The 24,450-nt window shown below is 40.9% G+C and overlaps 1 long non-coding RNA gene across 1 annotated transcript; it reads left to right on the top strand.

The window, feature by feature from the left end:
• Positions 1-1,123: 1,123 nt before the first annotated feature.
• On the top strand, positions 1,124-22,989 carry LOC141466057 (uncharacterized). Its single transcript, XR_012463288.1, has 5 exons — positions 1,124-1,186; positions 8,711-8,854; positions 11,720-11,807; positions 13,342-13,557; positions 21,334-22,989. It is a non-coding gene; the product is annotated as an uncharacterized lncRNA (long non-coding RNA).
• Positions 22,990-24,450: the final 1,461 nt, after the last annotated feature.

Raw genomic sequence — 24,450 nt, 5'->3', positions numbered from 1 at the left:
TCGGATGCAGAGACTTGCAGAGTGTGCGTGTTCATTGCCCACATGGGCTTGTTTCCTGTTGTATGAACTTGGCTAAACAGCAGCATTTTAGATTTAGCTTAACTGTCAGTAACACCTTTAACTCAGCTCCTTTAGAAGAGTGGTGTGCAGCTCCATCCGTTAGCATCCTTCTGAATTGCTGCAGAAATTTTTGAAACAAAATACTTTTTTTAAATAAGAGTCATACCCAGTTATTTAAAAAAAGCATAATTAATTCAAATTTTATTAATATTTTGCTCTAATTTAATTTTGGTATACTTCCTGTGTAGTCTCAGATATGTACGCATACACACACAGACACACATGCACAGATTTATATATATCTGTATGTAAATACATTCATGTTCCGTATATATACACATGTATGTTTGCCTGGAACATGTATGAAATGTCAGTGTTTTTAGAATGTTCTCAAAGATGTTTTGGGGTTCACCAGTGATATGTCTTTGTTGATGATTTATTGGTATTACAGAAGTGCCTACAAAACTTAACCAAAACAGGGATCAGACTGTGTTAAGCAGCCTTCAAATGGGTCCTGCTTCGATGCAAATGTTTTAGGGAGGAGGTGAAGAGAAAGGAAGATGTAAGAACTGCAAAGCAGACTAGTGGTTTAGCTGGAAATAAATTTTGATGCCCTGACTAATACCTTTCGATTCTCACTGGCTTCATGTATTGTAGCGTGATGAATCATGTATCAGAATTTGTCTGAATGAATGGTCTCACAGATTGCTCTGATGCTCAGTCCAGGGCTCCAAGCACTTGATGGAAGCCTTCAGAAACTCCTCCTGCTCTACTGGATTTCAGAGTCCTGATGCTGAATTTACTCTGCTCGTGCTGTGATCAGATCTGGCCAGGACCGTGCTCTGCCCTCAGCACTCAGTCCAAGGTCCCTCTGAAGTTCCAAAGATGTGAGTTGTGTTTTATTCCCAGTATTCCTCATTTTCACATGCTTGTTCCCATCCAGGTTCCGGAAGAAGCTTCAAGAGGAAGTGCCAGAATCTTATTAGGGAAAGATTGTTGTGTTTTTACTCCCCGAGGAGGCCTGGCGAGATTATAAAGAGAGCAGCGTGCTCCTGCAGAAGGCTGAGAGGAGAAGGAAGCAGACAAGATGGAAAAGTTACTAGGAAGAAGGAAAAGTGTAAAAGAGGTACAGTGCATGGGAACGTGCAGAGAAAGGAAATGACTGATGGGGGAGAATGTGAGTCTTCTCTGATTCACAGTGTTACGATACCACTGTCTGCATTTGTCACATCTTTTAACAGTGACCTGCAAATGATTGGTTTTATTGCATTTATGCTTTTCATCGCTTCCTGATCATTTACAATGAAAGCTTGAAAGAGTTCACAGCTTGATTTTTTTTAATATTCTCATTGTTGTTGTTCTGTATCTCAAGTTTTTTGTATACACAAATTTCTTGCCAGAACAACTAAATTAATTTAGATTGATTTTGATACGTTAACATACAATACTTCTCCTACTTCTCCAAACCCTCATCAGCATCTGGGGGACACACTCCAGTTGGTGCTGTCCTTTTCAATAGCTCTAGTTTCTGTCCATAAGAAATGCTCAAACTGGCAAAGCTTTTGCTGGCAGAAAGGCTTTCAAAATCTCAGGAAGGTAGAGATGAGGGAAGGGGGAGAGAGTGGAATTTTACAGGCAATACTTGCATGTGCTAAATGAAAAAATGGAGGGAGGATTTATTTCCCTGCCTCAATTCCCTTTGCAGTTCACCTTTAAAGGAAAATTTTTTTTAATGCACATGTATTAAATGTGCTCATGTTCAGTTATGATTGTTGTTTAATGAATAGGATATTCATTACATTTAAGGTATTGAGCTTACAGAAACAGCTGGAAAAATACTGTAAGCATTCATTACACACAAGTGAAGAAGCAAGCATGTATGTGTATGTATTTATGTGTATGTGCACATGTATATTAAACACCACACAGCACATTATCCAAGAGAGGGCCCTCACAAGGACAGAGATGACATACACGCGTGATGGATTTAAAATAACAGAGTAAGGGGTGAAAATAAATCCAAAGATCAAACAGAAGCAGAATAGAAGAGAAAACAGGGAACAAACCGAGAGGAAGTTGTGCTAAAAACTGGCTGTATTCCATATTAGTTATTCAGATTTCCAGATTAAGACAGACCAATTTTATTATTTCTTTTTTTGCTCTTTCATTGAAAACAGATACACCCCGGTTCAAGGAGATGTTTAAACATGTGCTTAACTTTAAGCATATAAGTAATTCTAGTGAAATTGTTTTACCAAGTATTCAGAAAAGCCACAATTATTTAATAAAGACATTCACTGTAGTTAAAAAGGGCAACAAGTTCTAGGTTAACAGAGAGGGGGAAATAACTGTTACGTTTATATATATTTAATTATATATGTGAAGAAGAGGAAGCTTGTAGCAAGACATATGAGTGAGGAGCTTAAAATTGCAAAAGAATAATAAGGGAAACATAAGGAAAGCAGGCAGATGTGTATCCACCATGCTATTTTTTTTAAATAAATTAAGATAACCTGAATGATACTAACTTTTTTCACTATCTTAAGGTAGTAGAACGATAAGGCAAAAGGAATAGATCTGGCTTTATTTTGGAAAAAATCCATATCATGTAACGAATATAGGGATCACTTAATGTTTTCCTTTCCAACAGTAATTTTAGTAAGTTCCAACAGGATCTTATTAAACATGAACTACTGAAATCAGAGTTAAGATCAAAATATCCATATATCCGTACCAAGGAATTTTAAAGGAGCTGAGTTATTTTCTGGAGTGCCAGTGCATGCGATAGATAGCAGCTGGGCGTATAAGTTTCCAGAAACACTGAGCAGCAAATGCCATCTATGAAAAGGAAGCTGTCAAATAGGCATGTAAAAGGCGAATAACATGGTGAAGATTAAGGTGGGATCTCGATTGATGCAAATTTTGAAATCAGAGTACAGATGTTCTGAAATATATGCTCTAGTGTGTGTAAGAGGCCATTTAGGAAACCCTATAGAATACATTATATTGGAGTAGATCTATGGGATAAATGTACACGCATTTATCTCTGTCTATTCACTATGTGAAGTGGCTTCGTACTCAAGATGCTGAACTTCATATGTCCTAACATGTATTTTTAAACATGTCCATTAAACTGTCCATGTGTATTTCCTTATGCCTTGCGTTGTGAAGCCAAGATCCCAGCTCAGGGCTTTGGCTGCACTTCCAGCAGCACACCCCAGTGACAGGCTGTAGCTTGGGCTGAAGACTCCTTGGTAAATTTTGTCATGGATGAGCCACATCCAGTCTCCTGTCTGTATCTATAAAATTCAACATATTGTCTTTGATCTAAACCAAGTCCAGTATGAGAAGCAATGTGGCCGTCTGTATCGTGGTGGTATCGATGCTGGCTGCTCATTTCTTTTGTTCCCTGTTCTGACACAACGCTAATGTATATATTATTTTATTAAAAACTAGTTGCCTATGAAGCACTTGCTGATGGCCCATGGAGAACTGATTAACAAGCGGTACCTTTTACATGTATACACCATATTACGTTATTACCTCAATACCTTCTAATTTTCAAGTAATTGTCCTTATTCTGGCAATGGTATGGTGAGAGGAGGTTTTGTTACCTCCTCTGTTAAAAGTTTTGAACTTTTAGATCCTGATAGCAGGGTTTTTACTGGAGATAATAAGCTAAACCTCCTTGAGCCCCCGAGATCACTATTTGTAATGAATAATCAAAATGCTGTTGTATCCAGAGGACGCCATGCTTGAGTTTATGCGTAATATCAAAACTGAGGGTGATACTGGACTAGTCTTTAAATACCAGGGCAGGCAGCTACCAAGAGAAAACCATTTAGTTGTTCTTTTGTTTTTTTTCAACTGCACCATCACTTATTCATGCTAATAATCATGATATGTAGATCACTGATATCCCTTCCCTTGCAAACTTCAGTGAAGTTGAAGGTATTAACACTTGGTCAGATCTTCAGGAGCTAAAATATTTTTCTCCTTTGTGTTAAAAGGGAGACGAGTGAGCCAAAAGCTGAAGGTATCGTTATTCTTTCATCCTTCCCAAAATCTAAACAGGGAATAATTAATGTTTCTCAAGTCCTTGCTCACTTCCTTAAATGAAACGGTATTGTTTTATAAGCTGCTGAAATATAAGAGTATTATATGGAGACATCAGAAAAATGGGCATCAGACTGTGTAGGTAGAAAGCTATGTAATATAGATGTTATTGGTTTAATTGCACGAATTAAGGTTTCTAAATAGAATTCTGTTATCTTCTGGAGGAAGGAGAAAGAAAACAGAAATACTATTACAAGGAGCTAAATTTAAAGGTGCAACAGCAGAGAAAATAGGTATTTTCATTTGTTTAGTGGCATCTTCATTGATTATATGAGTTTGGGATCAGAAGAGAATGTTTATAAAATTAGAGCTTTCCCTTTGTATCTGCACTGTCAGACTCGGCTCGAGGTTGCCAGATAAATTAAATGGCTCTCAAAAAAGCTTTCTGTGGGTGTAGACAGCTCACAGCAAGCCAATCCTTAATTTTTTTCAGAACCTACTGTCTGTCAAAAACTCAGGAGTTAAAAAACACCACAACTGAGCCAAAGATTCAGTGCAAGAATTACAGTCGGCTGTTGGAGCCTCTAATTGCCTGGTGTCCTTGGCAAGAACAAACACAGAGCCATATCAATTGATATCTTGAACCATAACCTGCAATAATCCACACTCTTTAATCCTTCATATAGCTGTCGCTATGTCATCACAATTTATTTTAAAATGGTATTCTTTAGTACTAATCTCATTCCTAATCATTCATATTAATGTTAGCATTAGAGTGAATTAGGGCATTATTTGCCTAATATGTGCCATATGTGACACTTAAGTACTTGTAAGTAATTACATATCAGAGAAGACAGCACTGAATGTGAATGGCACATACAGTATGAAAAATGGAAGGGACCAATATTAAACTTTTAATAGAAATAACTTCAGCAAAACTTTCCCACAGGCAACAGAACTCTGATATTTTTAGCTGGTTGAGGCCAATGTATGTTAAGAATAGCATTCACTGCAGTGGGAAAATACACAATTTCTATTACGGGGCAGTCAGAATAACAACATACTGATGATACACTGGTATAAAATATGTAATTATCTAGCATGCAAAAGAATAAATCACATAAACTGTTTACAGTAGGAATGTGAAGGGACAATGACACATTGTTGTCTACTTTGTGTAGCAAGGATAAAGTTTGGCTTATAAAATTGCAAAATCTAATTCATGGTGTTTATGTGATGCTTCCTGCAAGAAGACTCTGATAAGATTTTTTATTTCTAATAAATTAGGTAAGATACTAGCTTGGTTAAAATCACAGATAGAACTGGATAAAATTAGAAAGATGGTAGATTGGATAACATCTTGTGTTTCTTCACATTGTACCATTAGTCTAAAATTGTACAGAATAGTCCTCCTTTCCCATGCAGCTGCCTGCAATTTTGCTGCTAGAACCATCACGGTATTGTAATTCATTGGGTGCAAAATCTGTAACCACACCAGAAGTGAAGTCAGACTCTTTAAGAGCTATGGAGTGAATATTCTTCTTACAGAACTACTAGTCCATCATATTAATAGTTATTATTAATGCAGAGAACAAAGGCATTGTGTGTCCTCCTCTATCATCATACGTGAAAATAGTTTTAATTGATAAGCCCCGTCTGTTCTGTGTGCTATTATTGTATCACTATAAGTTGTGAAAATAGGGTGAAATCAATATTTTTTATCTGTCCTCCTTGGTAGCAAAGAAAGACCTAAGCTTCAGGATTAGTGGGCAGATATGAGGAGGATTTCTTTCTTTGTGATACAAATCTGTATTAATTGATTTTTCTTGATGTGGATTAATTGCAGCTCTTTATTAGGAATAATATCACAAATAAACTATAGACAAGTATAGATTGCTAAGCCTAGATTTCAACTGAATGAGGCTAATCAATATCTAAGTCTGTTATTTAAAGCAATTCATTAAGGCCTCAGGAAAAGCTAAATAATATATGTGAGAAATGTCTCATCTGGAGCCTTCAAGGAGCTTCTCCCTAAACAGAATAAATACATTTGTAATATATAATTATTGCAGATTAAGCTTGCTCAAATGCTTTTCATTTGCCACCCTATTACACTAAGGGTGTGGAGGAACAACTCTGCAGCTCGGGCTGTCGTAGCATCATCCCAATGGCCATCCGTGTTTATCATCAGGCTTTCAATTCCAGAGAGGAGGGCAGCTGTCACATGCATTGTCGTATGCAAGGCATAACATACCTTAAATTTCTGTTCACCTTTTTGGGAATGAAAGGTGTTCATATTCTCATTTTAAGGCAGCATAATGTGTTGTATCCTCACTCTGGTTTCTGATGGTCTACACTAGACAAGAGAAGTGCTTCAGTTTTGGCCAAGGTATTTCAGCAGAAATGGCAGTCACCAAGCACAGCCCACAAACTACTGCTGCGCCAACAGGTAGGGAGGAGCATTTCTCATGGGGATGCCACTCTCTGGTCCCAGCGCAAAGGACTGGCCAGCCAAGGTCCCCCTGTGGCCAGCTGGCCGTGCCTCTGCTGGAGGCTTGCTCACTGCCTTCGGGTGCCGGTTCTTCGCCGTCACCCCTGTACCTGTGTGCTGTCCTTTGGAGGTGCCCAGCACGCAGCTGGGACGCTCAGAGTCACTTGTGCCTAGAAAGTAGACCCACATAGGATTAATTTTCAGTAATATTGTAGATACATGTTGTGTCTTGTAGGTCATTAAGAACTCTCCTTAGCTAATTTATATATTGCATGATTTCAGATAGACAGTAATTAGACAGTAGATCACATACGATTTGAGGTTGAGGTTAGCCAGCAGTTACAAAAAAAAAAAAAAAACCAGGAAAGTTTAATGCTTCTGTTAATTTACATTCTTTATGTACAGCCACATAAGATGTGTAGCAATGTCTGTGTTACCATTGTTTTAGACATTTTGGGTATCTGTAACATCTTTGACACTGTTCGGTCTCTGCTTGGACTGGTGCATCATTCTTGCTCTCAGCTCAGTCAAATGTACAGTTCAGGTTCTGATCTTAGGCATGCATTTAAAGTTAAATAAATGAGCAAACATTATTAAAATTGCTACTAATAACCTTCAGGAGATTATTCTAGTGACCTTCAGTGAGTACGTATGATGCAGGGTGAATTTCAGGGTTCTGTGACTTAAGTGCTGTCAGAATATAAACTGTATCTTAAAAGAAGTGAAGTGGATGTATCACTTGATTAATATGACTGCTGTAATACTTGAGGCAGATGCTAGGTTTAGAAGTACTAAATGCAAAACCTAGGCTAGAACACCTAAATCAGTGCAACAGCAATGAACAAGAAAGATAAATTACAAAATTATGTTGTAATAAATATATTTTGAAAATACTCTTACATGTTGGCATGTGATCTTCCTGGACATGTGTGTGGATAAGGTAGAAATGGACTTCAAGCATATACTAGTAGTTCTGACTAGTTCAAATTTTAGTACTTACCAAATTCATTAAGTTCTTTAAGTCTTTAGTTCTTTAATTCATTAATTCTTTAAGTCTTTAGTTCTTTAATAATTAAGTTCTTTAATTCATTAAGTCTTCTTTGAGGCTGCAAAGGAGATACATTTGCCTTAGTACTTCCACAAGTGCTACACTTAACAAAAAGTTTCCTTTCTGTTCCTTAAAAACTTTGGGTTTAGAGCTAGAAATCCCAAATTCTTAGTACAAGTCCCAGATTCCAGCAGGGCTACAGCAGGGATAAATGCAAACCATTTCTGCTGGGAAACCATGAACACAACTTTCTCTACTGTGGAATAAACCAGGCTAAGACATTCTGTGAGGTCTCCAATGTGCACGTGCTGTTAAACGATCTGTCCTCTTGATATCACCTTGACTTCCAGTGCTGGAGCCTGTATTTTCCTCCAGTGCAGATAACAGAATTTGACCCTCACTGTGAAGATACCAGAGGCTCTAAGTCATGTGCGGTGAAGGTATTTAACTTGGTGAAATTGCTTGACTTTGACTTTTGGTTCCCATATACACTGGTTTTTTCCTTGTCCTTGTATTAAGTACTGTTTTGACAGCTGAATTATCTAATTCAAAGTAGCTAGTACCTGAACTGGCTAACTGCCTCTTGCAGGAAAGACTTAGCATGATTTGGGACTGATTTTCTGCCTACTATGGTTCCTTTACACTACTGTATGGGAAATATTCATACTAAGTATATTTAATTGCTACAGAAATAATGCCCTACATAATTACATCATGAAATATGTCAGAGGACAGAAATTTCTTGCTTTTTCTCATTTGTTTATATTTCTTAGACCCTTTCTCAATTGCATATTGCTTCCATGGCAGCACCATAAATCAAAGCCTAAATCTGAAGATGTGTGGAAATGGTAGGGCATAAATGCATCCAGAATAGACTGCTCTTGCATTTGACAGCTAACAAAGAGAATAAACATCGTAATAAGTCGGTGTGCCCTCTATCTGGCTTAGATTATCTGGAGGCCATCTGAATAAACTCTCAGCTGAAACAGGAAGCCCTGGGACTAGATCTTTCACCTTCCTTTGATTGTCATTTTCCAATTGTTTTCATTTTTCAGTGACGCCAGCCCACTTGTTCATTGATGTTCCATTTTGGCCTTGACTGTGCCAGATCCACCCAGAGAAGTAAGAAGCCAAGAAAAAATTGGGCCTAAATTAAGAGTGGGCTTTCCCTGAGGCGTCCTTATACGTAAGGTCCTGAGGTAAGATGCAGACAATGCTGCAGTTTTGTGTAAGTGGTGTTAAGACAGGGTGCTTCTAGTTCATCTGGCTTCTTGAATAGGTGGAAATAGAGTGTGCGTACACCCACATACTCAAAATCAAGGATACTAACAATAGAAATATTACTCTGGAAATGCAGTAAAATGTGTCTTTTTTTTCCCCCCATACTAGAAAACTATCACAGATGACTAGACAGGGAGAGATTTTTCTCATTTTCTAGTCTCTGATATTAGTCTGGTAGTGCAAAGGAGACAGAGTACCACAAAAGGTGGCATGGTGTAGCAACACAGAAAGTCAAGTCCTCTCCTCTCCTCTCCTCTCCTCTCCTCTCCTCTCCTCTCCTCTCCTCTCCTCTCCTCTCCTCTCCTCTCCTCTTCTCTCCTCTCCTCTCATGATTTATAAGTGCTTATGGTTGATGGGATATCTTGCCCAGGTATAAATATGAGAGAGAAATCTGGGTCTTTTATGCATGTTGCTCGTATTTATGAAGTTGTTGTCATCTGACCATAACTCATTATTCTTTCAGAATAAGAGAGGAAGTTGGGATGAGTGTAAAGGCTGGTCTTTCTTAATCTTAGATGTGGCCTGCCCATTTTAGGCTTGGGATGGATGGCAAGGAAAGCAAACCAATGTCCATGCGCCTATTTTTCTGGTGGAAAAGATTTCAGTAGCACAGGAGTTGTCAGTTTGGCACTCAACATTAAAGTTTAGAGGGGAAAGGCTGTTCTGGAATGGTCAAAGAGAGAAAGTCACCCATGTATTTGCATTTTAGTGCTATTAGTGGTGCCGCATTCAGAGCAGCTCTCTGGCCTGAGGACGGATTTGCAGGGTAACTGCATTTTTGTAGGTTTCCTTTGAAACAGAAACAAAACAGAAAAAGAAGCACCAAACCACAATTTTAAAAATAGGATGCTTAAGATGCCTCCTGGAAGTCACAGGCTGTCCTTATATCGTTCAATTTTTTGAATTCTTCAGGAGTGAGAACAGAGACGGTTGTCAACAGAGTGCTGTTCACAGAAACTAGGCAGGAAAATGAAAGAAGGCTCACTATTGTTCGTCGATGTGGTGTAGGCTGCAAGAATGCGTTGGGAATGCAGCGCCTGCATGGCAGGCAGAGAGAGGGGTCTTTGTGTGAAAACACTGAAGCAGAATGTCAATCATATAAATAACTATTATCTCTTTTTAAAAAAAAAAAAAAAAAATCTTGATCATTGCTGTCGCCCTTCCTCAATTGGAGTCCATAAGGGTAGTTATCAATTTCCTGGAACATACTGGTGTCTAATGGAAGCTGCCCAGACCCCACGTGCAGGGGAGCTGACCTACCGTGATGGGGGGAACAGTGTTGGAGGTGCCATTCCTCTCCTGTGTCCGCTGCTCTGTACCACTTCCTGACGTAGTCCCGATCACAATTTATGAAGAGGTAACACACAGCCACCCGGCTCTGGTGTCACTTAGAAGCAGCATTGTTTTTCCTCAAATACAGATGTCTTTATCATTCCCCAGAAGAATGTGCATGATTTGAAATATTCATAATTGAAAAGGGAAAACATTGGCTAATAGAAAGGGAAGCTACACGCTTATGCAAATGTCAAAAACATGCTTTATCTCACAATGGTTGCATTGTGTCTGGGTGCAATGATGTAAGAGCACTGTTATGAAATTCCTCAAAATCCTGAGCAAAACAGAGGCAACATGCCTGAGAAGGGTGCATTTGTGATCAAAATAATTTTACTCTTTAAGCAAATTAACGCTTGAAACAGAAGGTTGCAGAGCTGGGAATAACGTACCTGTTATGACCTGAATTAAATCAACCTCCTCTGAAGTCTCGCTTCTCCTGGGTTGGTGCTACTTTGTGATGCTTAAGGCAGATCCGCCTTTGAGGTAAGACATCACTGTTTTGCTCGCCAGTAATGGGAGGAGATCACATGCTGAAAAAATCCACCCCGCTGGGAGAGGCTGAGCCAGTATTTTGTTTGCCTCCACCATGTGCTGTGGAGCAATCCTAAGGGATCTGTTTCAGCGGAGTCATGTAGGGCCAGGAGAAGCTGCTTTGAACACCCGTACAGATGTGGCGCCCAGAAGTGAGAGCTGCCGGGTGAATAAGCACGAGGTAAGTGGTCCTGAGAAGCACAGGGGACCCAGTCCTGCACCACCAAAATCAGGGAGAATTTTGCCAAAAAGTTGCCTTTAATCACAGTGTTGTTGGGCGCTGGCCACATTATTATTCCTGTGTACCAAGGCCCAGCTGGGATGGCCTTATCTCACAAACACTTCTTCCTGACATGGTGACTAATCCAGGGAGCAAGGAGTAGGGCAGGAAAGCTAATAATAAATACCTCAAGCTTCCTTAGGCTCCTACCATACACCATTCCATTTTATCCTGAGTATTGACAACCAAGAGAATTTGATCAGAGGACATGGGATTTCCTCTTCCTCAGGTATAACTTTTGGAAACTCTTTAAGTCAGTATTTCTGGTGTTCCCACCAAGAGAAGCTGTCCCAGGTGCCACCACACCACCCCTAGCCATTTGCCAGCAGACGCAGGAACCGAATCGGGAAGCTGACCCATACCGAAACCACCTGATCTTCCACCAAATTAGTTTTATCCCTATGCAGGTGTTTTTTGGGGCCAGATGATCATCTACCTGCACAAACGGCTATATTAATGAGAAGGCAGCATGGACAGAAGGAGCCAATGAGCAGCAAGAAGCTAGGAGGAGCAGGACAGCTTACGCTTCAACTGCATTTCAGGCCAGAACTGAACTGGGAGCCTCGGTACCTGCTCCAGCACATGGCGGCTTAGATTTCTTCTGATTCACATCTGTCTTCTCTGTTGTACCCTTTAGCCACTGTACCTTCTACAATGTTCTCCATGCTGTATCTTGTGCTTGAGAAGACCTTCTTGAAGAGACCCTTTCGAGCATGGATTTCAGGGTAAATCATGTTACTTCTCCCACGGTTTATTCAGTATAGTGAATAAACTACAGGCCATATAGGCATATGAAGGCAGGCTGAGAGAGTTGGAATTGTTCAGCCTGGAGAAGAGAAGGCTCTGGGAACATGTTCTAGCCCCTTCCAGTATCTGAAGGGCCTAGAGGGAAGCTGGAGAGGGACTTTTTACAAGGTCATGTAGAGATAGGACGAGGGTAATGGCTTCAAACTGGAAGAGGGTAGATTTAAATATCAGGAAGAAATTCTTTACTGTAAGGGTGGTGAGACACTGGCCCAGGTCGCCCAGAGAAGCTGTGGCTTCCCCATCCCTGGAGGTGTTCAAGGCCAGGTTGGACGGGGCTTTGAGCAACCTGCTCTAGTGGAGGTGTCCTTGCCCAGGGCAGGGTGGTTGAAACTGGATGATCTTTAAGGTCCCTTCCAACTCTAACCATTCTATTCCATATGAACATCTCAATTTGTTTAAATCAGTGTAGCTCTCTCCAGTTCAATAGGGCTGCGCTGATTTGTACCAGCTGAAAATTTATTTCACTACCTCAGATTTCTTCTTCATTTTTATAGCAACTGTAGCTGTATAGCACTTAATAACAGCACATTATTATGTTAGTTTTCCATGATTCATGTCAGGAATTCAAAGTACCCATAACCATTTGTACTTACTGCTTAAATGGTTTGCAGAAAACCATCTTGATTATAGAAGCAAATCTTATTTGTGTGCAAAAAATACTGTTCATTTGGCCAAAGATGGCAATTGCCAAAATGACCAGAACACAGAAAATACGGGATGGATGTACCATTGTGAATGGCCAATAACTGAAGAAACCCATGTATTGTTTCACAAAATTTTTAAATGTTTTTCAGACCAACCCATGAAAAATATTCAGTTTCGTTCTAGAGGGTAAAAACCTTCTGGGAAAGTTCTTACATTTGTTCTATTTTGGTTACAAAAAATCATAATTTATTTTTTTCCCCATTAAAACACAATTCAGAATATATTTTAAGATGAAATCCTCCAAAATGTTACTGAAAAAATGTTGTTACGGTTCCTTGGGGAAGCGGGGAGGGTTGTTTCTTTTGCGTTTGTCTTGTTTTGTGAAGGCGTAAAAAGGAAAATTTCTTCTAATAACAAGAGTTTAGTCAAAAGCTGTTTAAAAAACTGATTTGACTGAGATAGTGGCCAATTCTTGATTTAGATTTTTTTAGCTTTTATTAGCACTGTACAAACCAAATACTCCAGTTGGGCTCCAAACTACAACTACCAAAAATCTCTGATGACTAATACTTCCTGGCTGCACTTCATGCTGGCTTGGAAAGAACAAGACTACTTTTTGTCTAAGCCTGTACTAATGTTGTAGAAAAGGATGTGAAAAAGGTTGTCTAGGTCCATCCGCAAACATCCATCTTTTGCATATGCTTGTGGTGTTTTTACTACTGGCTTTGGGGAGAGTTAATCTAATGTTTAATTAAATCGTTTAGCTTTATTCAAAGCATACTTTTTTTTTTTTTTTTTTTTCCCTAGCTGACAGTATTTTTCGTGCAGGGAGTTGCTGCAGTTCCAAAGGAAGAATGAATGGTGTTTCCTATTTTGACCACAGAGTGATCTGGTCATGCGTGTTGCCAGTGGACATGGCTACTGACCGGCTTCCAGGGAGAAAAAACATCCGTTGTCCACTCTGTCCCAGGCACAAGGTCACGGGGCAGCAGGGTGTCCTGCCGGTGGGCAGCGCATGTGATGGTGAGTTGGGATCCCTGGATTCTTTCCTTCCCCTGACACTGAGTCAGGTCTTGATTCTGGATGAATTAGGCAGCCATTAATTAAAATGAAGGTGATAACACCCACATCTCCAAAACATTATGAAGGTCATTTCTGTGTATTTAGGAGGCTCTTTCACCCTCAAATGAAACTGTTGAATCAAAAATCAAAAATAAGAGCTCAAAATAGAGGCAGGCGTGAGCACACGTGATTTTCTGTAGGAATCTGGGCCCACCAACCCACAGATTCAGAAGCATCATATAAACACCTCAAGAAACTCCACAGGAAAATCCTCTTTTTGCTCAGAAGATACTCTGTCTTCCCATTCCTCCCTCCCTTCCATCAAATAAGGACCTTTCATCTAGTTGCTTAATCCTTGCTCGCACCCACCCTCGTACCTTGTTCCTCCCTCGCTCTTCATTAAGCCTTACAAAATGTATTTCCAGTCGACACTGACTAGAAATTTAATACTCCCAAGTGCGCTGCCAGCAAAACTCCCAGTCCTTTCCTCTGCTGGCCTCGGCTGCTGTTACGGTCCAGCTCCCCCAGTTACTTTTCAATACTGGGGAAAGGCTAGAACTGGCGGGAGGCTCCAGCAAGACTGGGAACACCCAGGGTTCAGGAGATGGCTGGAGGGAGGGGGCTGGGTCAGAGTTTGCCCTGTCTCTGAATTGCTCTGTGTCCTGTGACTAAACTCTTCTGCCTCCTCCCTCCTGCCACAGCACCTTCCCATGGATGCTCTCAAATACAGAATTATTACCCGCTGTCCTATGGGGAACTGCACTTTGTAAGAAACTCACTGGCCAGAAGAGCTCAACTTCCAGTTGGGCATCTTATAATGACCAGGTTTTCAGATGTCTTCAGCATTTTACATTTATTTGCCAGACACTCTCTAGAAAAGTTTCGTTATAGTACCCAGAAAGACAAAACTTCATTAAAGGGATAAATAACTGTAGAAAGAACTTGTTCAAAAAATCAACATCCTGTCCAAAGGTCCAATTCCTGTGTGCACTTCAAGATCCTGTGAAACTTCTTCTTAACATTCCTATCAATTTTATCTTACTGTAGTCTGTACCTTGTTTGCTATTTGTACGTTAAAAAATAGTATCTGCATTTGAAGAGACCATCTTTGATCCTTGCACTGTTCTCATCCAGCAGCTTTGTGGTTATCTTCATTCTTATACTTCAGATAATTGACGGTTTCTGCAGGCTGCCTTCTTGATTCTACCTCAATTTTCATTCTCTTCTCAGGTTGGATTTTTGTTTGGACAGGTTATTCTCAAAGCAGAAGCTTAACGGAGTTGTGCTAGCCCAACACACGTTAAATTTCTGCTTCCTCAGGCCCCACCGCTTGGGCAGGGCTGCACCAAGGTTCACCAGGAGGAACGCTCCTGCGGACAGTCGTGGCTGCTGGGAACGGAGAGAGCGATTCAGCCTCACAGGACCTGGCAGTGTTACCTCCAACCCACAGATCCCCCCAGGTCAGGGAAACCTTCGGACGCACGTCCTGGGGCTATCTTAATTCTTCGGCACCCCAGAACACCATAGGGATGCTCTGGCGGGGGGTTATGCTACATCTTAGATACAGCTGTGTAGTGTGTACACATTTCTTGACACAAAGAGGTTGCTATAAAATGACTGCTCGGTTCTAAAATGCTGCTGGCGAACTGTTGTGAACATGGGAAAGAAACAAGAGTGTTGAGAGCTCTGAGGATCATTGAAATATTTAAATATTATGTACGGTGACGCCTGTAATTCAACATTTGCTGTGGTAAACACAGCAGAAATGACTGTAGCATAATGTTATTCCATATTCTAAGCCAGATTCTTGAGGTTTGTTTTATTTATATCACATGTGGCTGGGAGAAATAATTCTAGGAAGGCTCATACCATATATTTTCTTTTCAAGTTGCCAAAATATCTTAGAGAAATCAATGGTTGGGGATTCTTCTGTGTGGGTAAAGATTTATTTTTAACCTCTCGGTGTGCCGAAATCAGGAACAATTATTAATCTGTCCTGAAACTGCCGATACAACCTGCTGGCAACAGATGGTGTGAATGAAAAGCCAGAAGTGGCCATTTTTAATATTCAATAGATTAAAAAAAAAAAAAAACTGAGTTCTTTAATCTTATCTAACCTCTTGTGACCGAGGGTCTAAGGTATTGACTTAAAGACAATTTCAATAGCCTTGATTTGAACCTGAATCAACCGGGGAACGGGATCTTCTGAGATACTCTGTACCTCTAAAGGGTGCTGCGTGTTCCTAGGCGCTGTTGACCCTGGTGGGAGATGAGCACTAAGGGTTGCTCTTCAGCAGCTGAGAAGATGAGGCCCCATCAGCACCCAGTGCTGCAGGTACTGGTGTTGCTGCACTCCGGGGCTTTTTGTATAGGTCTGAACTTGTGCCGTAGTTAAGAACCAACCCCTGTCAATGCCTAGGGATGGAAAAGTATTACATTACTAGATATTATCTCAGTCTTGCTGTATTTATACATCTCAATTACAAAATCAGGAAGTATTGCCAGCCATCGTTTGGATACAGCTGGCATAAACACACAAGCACACACGCACACACACAGAGAACAAACCAAAAAAGTCCCAAGCTGCAAGCCTGCTTTCTTTTTCAATTAGTTAAGGATCATGGAAAGCTGACTCTTGCAGCCTTGTGTGGTGTCTGCTGTCTAGTCCAGGTAACACATGGGTGGCTGGGTGGAAGTTTAACTGGTTAGCCTGCCCAAAAAAACCCTAATCCCAGTTACCGAGTGGGGTGATGCTGTGCTTCTGGTGAGACTGGGTTTTGTCCCCTGTGCCACTGCTGGGAGGGGGTGGACTGTCAAGCAGCAGAAGACAGAATTTCACACCTTCCCATGAGAGGTGGATCCCAACCACAGATTCAAACTCACCTGACCTATGGGAAAGGCTGTATCTGAATTTCAGGTCTGGGACTGCTCGTTATTTTCCGTAACATCCCTGCAGCACAGATTTATTTGTGAGAAACAAGGCTGGGGAGGGGGGAATCAGAACCACAGCAGCAGCTCGCAGTGCTGTTAACACGGTGTAGGTGAGAAACAGCCTGATTTTTTTGCAGGAAAAATTTCCCGGGTCAGGTATCCTGTCACTTGCCAAGCAACTGCAGCAGATGTGGCCAGAGGACAAACTTTGCGTGCGTGACTCTGGGACTGACAAAACCTCTTTCTGCAAACCAAGGGCTGCAATTTGAGAAGCCATTACTGTCTCTATTTTTAATGCCTTTATTGATGCTTGTCTGCACAGACCCCGTATCCTGGCACGCCAGCGGCTCCTCACCCACAAACCCCCGTTCTGGTCCAGGCCTCCCTCCTGCAGTTGTTCTGCTCTCCTCGAGTGTGGCCCCTCTGCCCCTTTCCGCCTACGTGTCCGCACACAGAAACCACTGACCACGGTCAGGCAGTCCCCTGACAATACAGCATGTGGGAAAGCTCTTCCAGGGCGAACGGCAGCCTTTCAAGAGCTCAGGCCAGAGAGTAAAGGCCGATGCGCCATGGGAGAGCACTGAGAGGACATTAAAGTTTTCTGGTGAAGGGAAAATGAGCTCTCCCCTGTGGGTTTCTCTCTGGAGGCTGCAAGAGTGAGATTTCTGAATTGGAGGAGTGGAAGAAAAAGAAAAAGCATGAAAAAATAGTCAGCTAGAAAGATGTAACTTTAATTTGGCACATTATCGTAATGATGCTAGGTACTGCTATGAAACGGAAGGTGCTGGGAAATGCTGGGAAAGATCCACTTAAATATCAGTTCATCTTGGACAGCAAAATTTAGTGGGCCCAACACAGTGAAAGAAACACCTAATGAATAAGGGCATAATTAAACACTGACTTAAGTCGTGGACATGGACCTGTTGGAGCAAGTCCAGAGGAGGCCACAAAGATGCTCAGAGGGCTGGAGCCCCTCTGCTGTGAGCACAGGCTGAGAGAGCTGGGGATGTTCAGGATGGAGAAGAGAAGGCTCCAGGGAGACCTTAGAGCCCCTTCCAGTCCCTAAAGGGTGATACAGGAGAGATGGGGAGGGACTCTTGATCAGGGAGGGGAGCCATAGGATGAGGGGGAATGGTTTTAAACTGAAAGAGGGGAGATTTATATCAGATATTAGGAAGAAATTCTTTGCTGTGAGGGTGGTGAGACACTGGCCCAGGTCGCCCAGAGAAGCTGTGGCTGCCCCATCCCTGGAGGTGTTCAAGGCCAGGTTGGATGGGGCTTTGAGAAACCTGGTCTGGTGGGAGGTGTCCCTGCCCAGGGCAGGGGGTTGGAACTGGATGATCTTTAAGGTCCCTTCCAACCCAAACCATTCTGTGATTCTATAGTTACAGAAACATCTGTCCTCAGTAACCCTCTGCTGATCATCTGTAAAAATTAAGTGTTTAATAGTCCCCAATATTTCCCATTTTTAACAAACGTGAATCTGAACAGCCTGAACTTCAGGGGAGTTTTCCTTACAAACTGCTTTCCTTACACAGACCTGAAACGTACGTGCAGCCCCTGCCTTTGTATCAGCGCTTTACGAATTCTCACGGTGTTTTGCGGCATTTGCCTCCGCATGGTCAGACTCCTTATCTGCACCTGGAGTTTTGGAGTGTTTCATATTTCATGGTCTGAATTTTAAGATTTATCTCGGATTTCTAACCTGTAGTGAGAAGACCAGGCTACTGCGTGAAAGTGGTGCTGAATGGAAAACACATTGCACTCACTGTCAAAGTCTCTTTCATGAAGATGTTTCATTTTGGAGTTGCGTAACGAAGTCAGAAGAAAACACCCCTCATGAGCACATGCAATGACAGAATTTCTTACTATCAGGACATACTTCTTCTTATGACTGTATGTCAGGTCTCTTTGTCTCTCTGGCTTATAGTAGAATTTCTGCACTATCACCAATGAATGAAGACTGAATACCAGAATATGTGTCTCTGAATGTGCCCATAAAACATAGGTTTCCTCAACATGAAGATATTCTGTATCCATGCAGAAAAGAGCTTCAGCGCTTCTGTGAATGATATGGTCTCCAAAGGACAACCAGCTCTTGTCATCACCACAAGGCAATTCAGAAAAATAAATGAGGGGTCAAAGACTTGATATGAGAGTGCTCAGATCTTTAGGAGTGGATCTAGGAATATGTTTGTCGTGGTCTTTTTTTCACTCTGCATGTGTCTGTATTACAGTTCTCATTCATATTTCTCTTATGTGTGGTGGAAAACTGTTAAATATTAAGCTTCGCAATATCCCTGCAAACATCCCAGGTCTCTGCTCTGTCTGCTAGAGCCTCACTTAATTATTTTTTTTCTTGGTTTGGTTTCAGAGAAGAGAGCTTTCCATTTAATATTAGCATTCTCAAGAAGTCCGGAACTGAATAAGCCCTTAGAGCTCAAGTGGAACATCTCCAGTACTATCTGCAGAGGAAACAGGAATCTCACACGGTTCCAGGTGCTGCCCCACCTTTCCCATGCCCAGTTCTGCTGCAAACGGGAGACAGTAAATACCTTGGTGCCAGTAAATACCTCTCACTGGGACGCAGCTTGGGACCCGACAGCGGCAATGAGCTCGCGCCATCCTTGGCGCAAGGAATTCTGATATGAGCTTAGCAGGGATGAAAGGCACTCGAAGCAATGGGTGATGACTTATGAGCACCACGGGAGGAAGTCAGCCCGCCACGAGGAAATTTTTCTGCTGTCTAGATGTACTAAGGAAAGACTGCAAAAACAGAGAAGAAGCCAGAGAACTGGAAATTATATCTTGGGTTTTTTTTAAATGATGTTTCAGTCCACTATTTTTTGGTTTTATTAAAAAAAAAATACCCACAAACAAACAACATTTCCCTTTTTCTTTTAGTCTGTATGTTGAATCATGCAAGGTATGTGTTATACCCGGCCCCAGTTTGGAGTAAAAGGAGTGGAAGCTCAGCATTTTACAGGACTGAATCCTAAGTAATGCCAGACCACCTGACATGACGTAAACCGAAGAAAAGTCTGCAATAACTTAACTTCTTTTTTTGAATGAGTGCCTGGTGCTGGAAGGTATCTACAGCCATTGACAAGAAAGGCATCTGAGGACACTTAGCATTATCCAGGCAATATTCAACGTCTTCCAAGATTCAGTGCCTCGGCAGGCAGGAGCAGAGATGTAGATTTTTTAGCATTCAAAAAAAGAAAGGTGAAGGGTTCATCCCAGTTCGAGGTGGTATTTTAAAGCTGGCGTGGTTAAGGCATGCCCAGTGCTGCTGCTTCCAGCAGCTTCCAAACCATTTACTTTTGACTTTTCCTGTCTGAAGGACCAGATCAGAGCTGGGGTTGGCATTTAGCATGAGTGTAGAGCGAGCTTCAACCCTACCTCTCACTTGTTTCATCATCAGACCGTTCTCTGTAGTCCTCTTGATACAGGTGGTGATGGTTAACATCAGCTGATGATTTGTTCTTCCATTTCCAAGTCTGAGATTTAACCTTTTTGCAACAAAATCATACAGAATGACTGTACTCAAAGACCATTAAATAAAACAAGGAGCATTTATAAAATAAAAGTATCCATGATATGATCAGATAGGTAGATAGATAGATGATAGATAGATAAATAAATTTCAGCAGCCAATTTATCAGACTTCTAAAACTGGTGATGAGATGACAAACAGGTGAGAAATACAAAACTTTCAAGTCAGAGACACGTTTCTGTTTACGGTTCGTGTGCTTTTATTTGAAAAAGGATTTCTATGAAAATGGAGAAAGTTGGGTCACTCTTGATTCAACTCCCCCAAAAGTTATATACGCATGTACATATATAGGAGTGGTGTATAGAGAGAGAGATAAAAATATATATAAAAAAAGAATGTTAGGGGAGAAAATTATATGTATGACTGATGAGCCTAATGACCATTAGTACTAAACCCTACAGTATCTTGGAGAATGCAAATAGAGCTAATCCTAAATAACAATAAATCTGATTTTTGTTGGAACTTTAAAACAACTTTGTTATTTTCTCTACTGTGTTGCTTTGAAAATTACAGTATGTTTTCACTGGTCTGCCTTCAACAGGGTTTAGTTGCCATTTGAGTGACGCAATTTATATTCCATTAATTTGAACTTTTCTGGTAAAATAACACCCAAAAAATTAGAGTGTGTGATATTCTGGAATTATTTTATTCTATCTGTATTGAAGCAAAAGAGTAATTTCAATTCCAAGCACTGAGCTGGTAGAAATTATTTTAGCTGCAGGAGTTAAAACTAAAGATAGTGTTAAACCTGCATTTTAAGATAGAAGTCCTCTGCACGCACAAACCTCCATTTGCATGTATAATATAAGTTGATTCTTGCTCAGGTAATGTTTTGCCAGTGTAAGCATGCAAAAATACCGGGTCGGTTGTTAAAACGGTGCATACATATAACTGGAAATTCTGTTTGATCTATTGTGTACAAATGTGTGAATCTGAACAGACAGCAGCAAACAACTTCAAATCATGAGCTGGAGGCAGAGAAGCAAACTACAATAATAAAATATTTCTTTCTTAATAATTTTTAAATTCCCAAAGGTCTGAGGCAGTTTGGGTTCTATTGTTACCACCTTTCTGTAACAAAGCATTTTAACGGGAATTCAAAAATGTGGAATGATCTTCCTGTTGCTCCATTCATTTTTATATATTGTTAGTACACTAAAATTGTATAGACTTATGGAATATTTGTTGTAGAATCTAGACTAAGCATGCCCTAACAGTAGGATGCAAACTGGTTTATTTCTATTTTGCAGCTTCTGGGAAGATGTTCATGTGCAATGCCTGGCCCGTTGCAGATCCAAGCACAGCCACGGTAGTGCTACGGACACCACCGATGCGACGGTCAGTGGACGTACTCTCTTGCCAAGAAAACAGACCATTGTTTCTCGCTGCTCTGTAATATTGAGGAGATACACTTGGCAACTGAGAGAATTCAGTTGGTTCTGCTGTAGTAAAAGACCGGTGTAGACTCGGAGCTTCCATTAGATAGCAAAGCATTGCACTGTAGTTGAAACACTTATTTTTAATGACTAGAGAAATAGTTCAGTGGCTGGGTAATAAGCCCTATCACGCAGGCACTCACCTGGAAAAATCCACTATATTCTTACGAGGAGACCCTCCAGCATGAAACTGCTGTCTGCCCTAAGTTTGTCTGTCCTCAGTTTTCCCTGTATGTAAAGTGAGAATAATGATATTTACTATCCTTTGCGGGATGCTTGTTTATTTATTACAGCAATATGTATTACTCTAAATATTAAGGAGCCTATTTCCAACTGACAAAAAAATTAATTTTTTAGTTTTTATCAGTGAAATATGGTCAGTCATCCAGCAATTTGCTTCTTTGGCATACCCTCCACTTGGTGTAATGAGGAATAAACCAAGACTATATCTCAAGAAATATATGGTTAGAAACAATGCTTTTATGTTTTCCATATTTTGTTATTTTTGCCTCAAATCACAGTTCAGTTCAGTGTGATCTGACATGGCTGAAATACTGAAACCTCCACTCCTCCAAAGCAGTGTTTATTATAGAAACCCACAAACTTAACCTAACCTAGAGCAGCTTTTCCAGCAGTGATATAATTACAGTAGTTATTGTTGCAATAAACCAGATGTTTCTGAACGGGAATGAAAGCACTTCCCCCTGCATCACATTTGTTACGTTGCCTCTTTTCAAGTTTCACATCAGCTGTTCCGAAAGCTCTTTCTCGGTTGAGTGTCACTTACAGATTCTTGCTGCATGAGTCTTTTAGCGTAAAAGAATGAAACACAGGCAGGCTTCGCATTTCCAGTGCTTTCCTTAAAACCTCAAACATGACAGTTATCAATGTCACTAATTCTTGCCCTGGTTTAAAGACATTTTTCGTCCTTTAAGACACTTTTACTTGGCTAAAGAAACACTTTGAAAAACCTACTCTCGGATTGAATGAGTACATTGTTCTGTACGAAATGTTCCGCTCCTACAGAATCGATGGAGTTTGCCGCAGACTTCAGTGAAGCCGTCGTTTTACCCCACCGTTTCGAGTAATTTCTTTGATAGGCAACATCGGCAGCTTTGGAGAACAGCAGCTTTTCAACCGCTGGATCAGCTGCGGTTGCAACTGTGAACCGTGAACAACCATTCAACCTGCACCACGAATATCTATCATTATTTAAATATTACATGTCTCATATTTTTAGCAGTGCGTTAGTCAACACATTTCTAATATTTCCCAGCCCAATGAAGTCCTGACTGTAAGAATACGTTGCCAATAAAGAAGCAGGCTGTGTTTAAACTACTAGGACCTTAGACATAAAAGTTGTATGTATTTCATGTGTGCAAGAAAACGTGTCTAGAAGCAACGGATACGAAAAGTCAAGGAGAAGTCAACAGATTGCTTTATTACACTTACTGTGCCATATAATAGTACAATAAAGAAATATAAACTAGTCTTCGGGTTTTGTTTACTTATAGGTAAGTTCTCATGAAAATACGGGAAGAGTAAGAATGAATTATCTTATCAACTACCTGAACACGTCACGGCAATCCTGGAAGAAACCTTTGTGATGTTTCAGTTATACCTGCTCATTTTTCTGTTCACTAATGGTAAACTATTAATCAACCCACCTTTGTGGTAACTCTAATGGAACAAAGGAGACGAACCAGGGACGAATTCGCCCCCTGGTCTGCTAAATTTACACTTTGTAAAACGTACATGTTTCTTAGAGAAGGAATTTACATGACTCTGAAACACGGCCCAATTTTTCACTGTGATGTGGTAGGGGATGCAGACATTGTTGGCCTGATTTTACAGAAATCTTTGAAAATGGGCCATAAAATAGCTGAGGAAACCCAAGAGGCACCCACACGTTTGGAAGCAGATTATAAGACAGCCCTGTTGTTCAGCCACAGTCAGCTCCCCGCTTTCGAAAGGCACGGTATCGATTTCACATTTTTTGCTTTCCTAATGAGAACGTGTCAGAGCTGAAATAAATAAATAACTAGGAGCCATGTCCAGGGAGCCTTGAGGTCTTCCCCATTGTAGAGGCCAGGAGGCCCCTGTGCTTCCTTCCCGGCCGTGACATGCCCGGTGAATATTTCCACCGCCCACACTATTCATTCTTCGTTCTCCTCACCCACTCATCATTACAGCTGTGCGAAGCAGCCAGTACAAACCCCGAAGCCATCCGAAACCTACCTTTGTAACTTCGTTATGTGCTTCTCACGCAGCTGGGATTGGTCGGACTTGGGGTAAATTAGCTTTTGAGACAACCGACCCCCAGTTCCATGCAAATTTGGAGCCAGGTTAAGGTGAATGATTTATGGGTTGCATATTTTGAAAATCGCTGAGAGAGTTTCATATCACTGCATCACGCTTCACTGCGTAGATCTCTGTCATATTCATGGAAATCACAAAAGATGTGTATAGTACACTGCAAAAGGGAGTAATAATAGCTGTCAGATCCCAAACGCGCTCCGTTTGCGCTGCAAACAGTTCCTGGCCTGAAGGACCTGGGGGGAAAAAAAAAAAAAAAAAAAGGAAAAAAAAAGAGCTCTTTTTAACTCTTTAACACGTTATTGCTTCAAAGTGTAACTAACTCATAAATTTTTTTATTACATTCCTTCGTTTAGCACATATGCATGCCACTAGGGTTTCAATTAGATAGGAACTCGTGCAAGGAGTTGCCGTAACGATGCTCTCAGAGAGGAAGGAGAGGAAAACCCAGACTCCAAAATTCAGATCCAAAGCTAGATTTTCTCTAGTCAAAACGAGAGATTTATTTCATTGGTGATAAATGTTTGAATTTGTAAAATTTGGATTTGGGGCAGCCTGGTTAGAAAATTAAGCAGCGTATCGCTAAATGGAGACTAGATTACTGCAGCCCTGCTG

The sequence above is a fragment of the Numenius arquata genome, chromosome 6 (genome assembly GCF_964106895.1).
Source record: "Numenius arquata chromosome 6, bNumArq3.hap1.1, whole genome shotgun sequence".
Taxonomy (NCBI): Eukaryota; Metazoa; Chordata; class Aves; order Charadriiformes; family Scolopacidae; genus Numenius; species Numenius arquata.
This window is presented reverse-complemented; position numbering and strand designations above follow the sequence as displayed.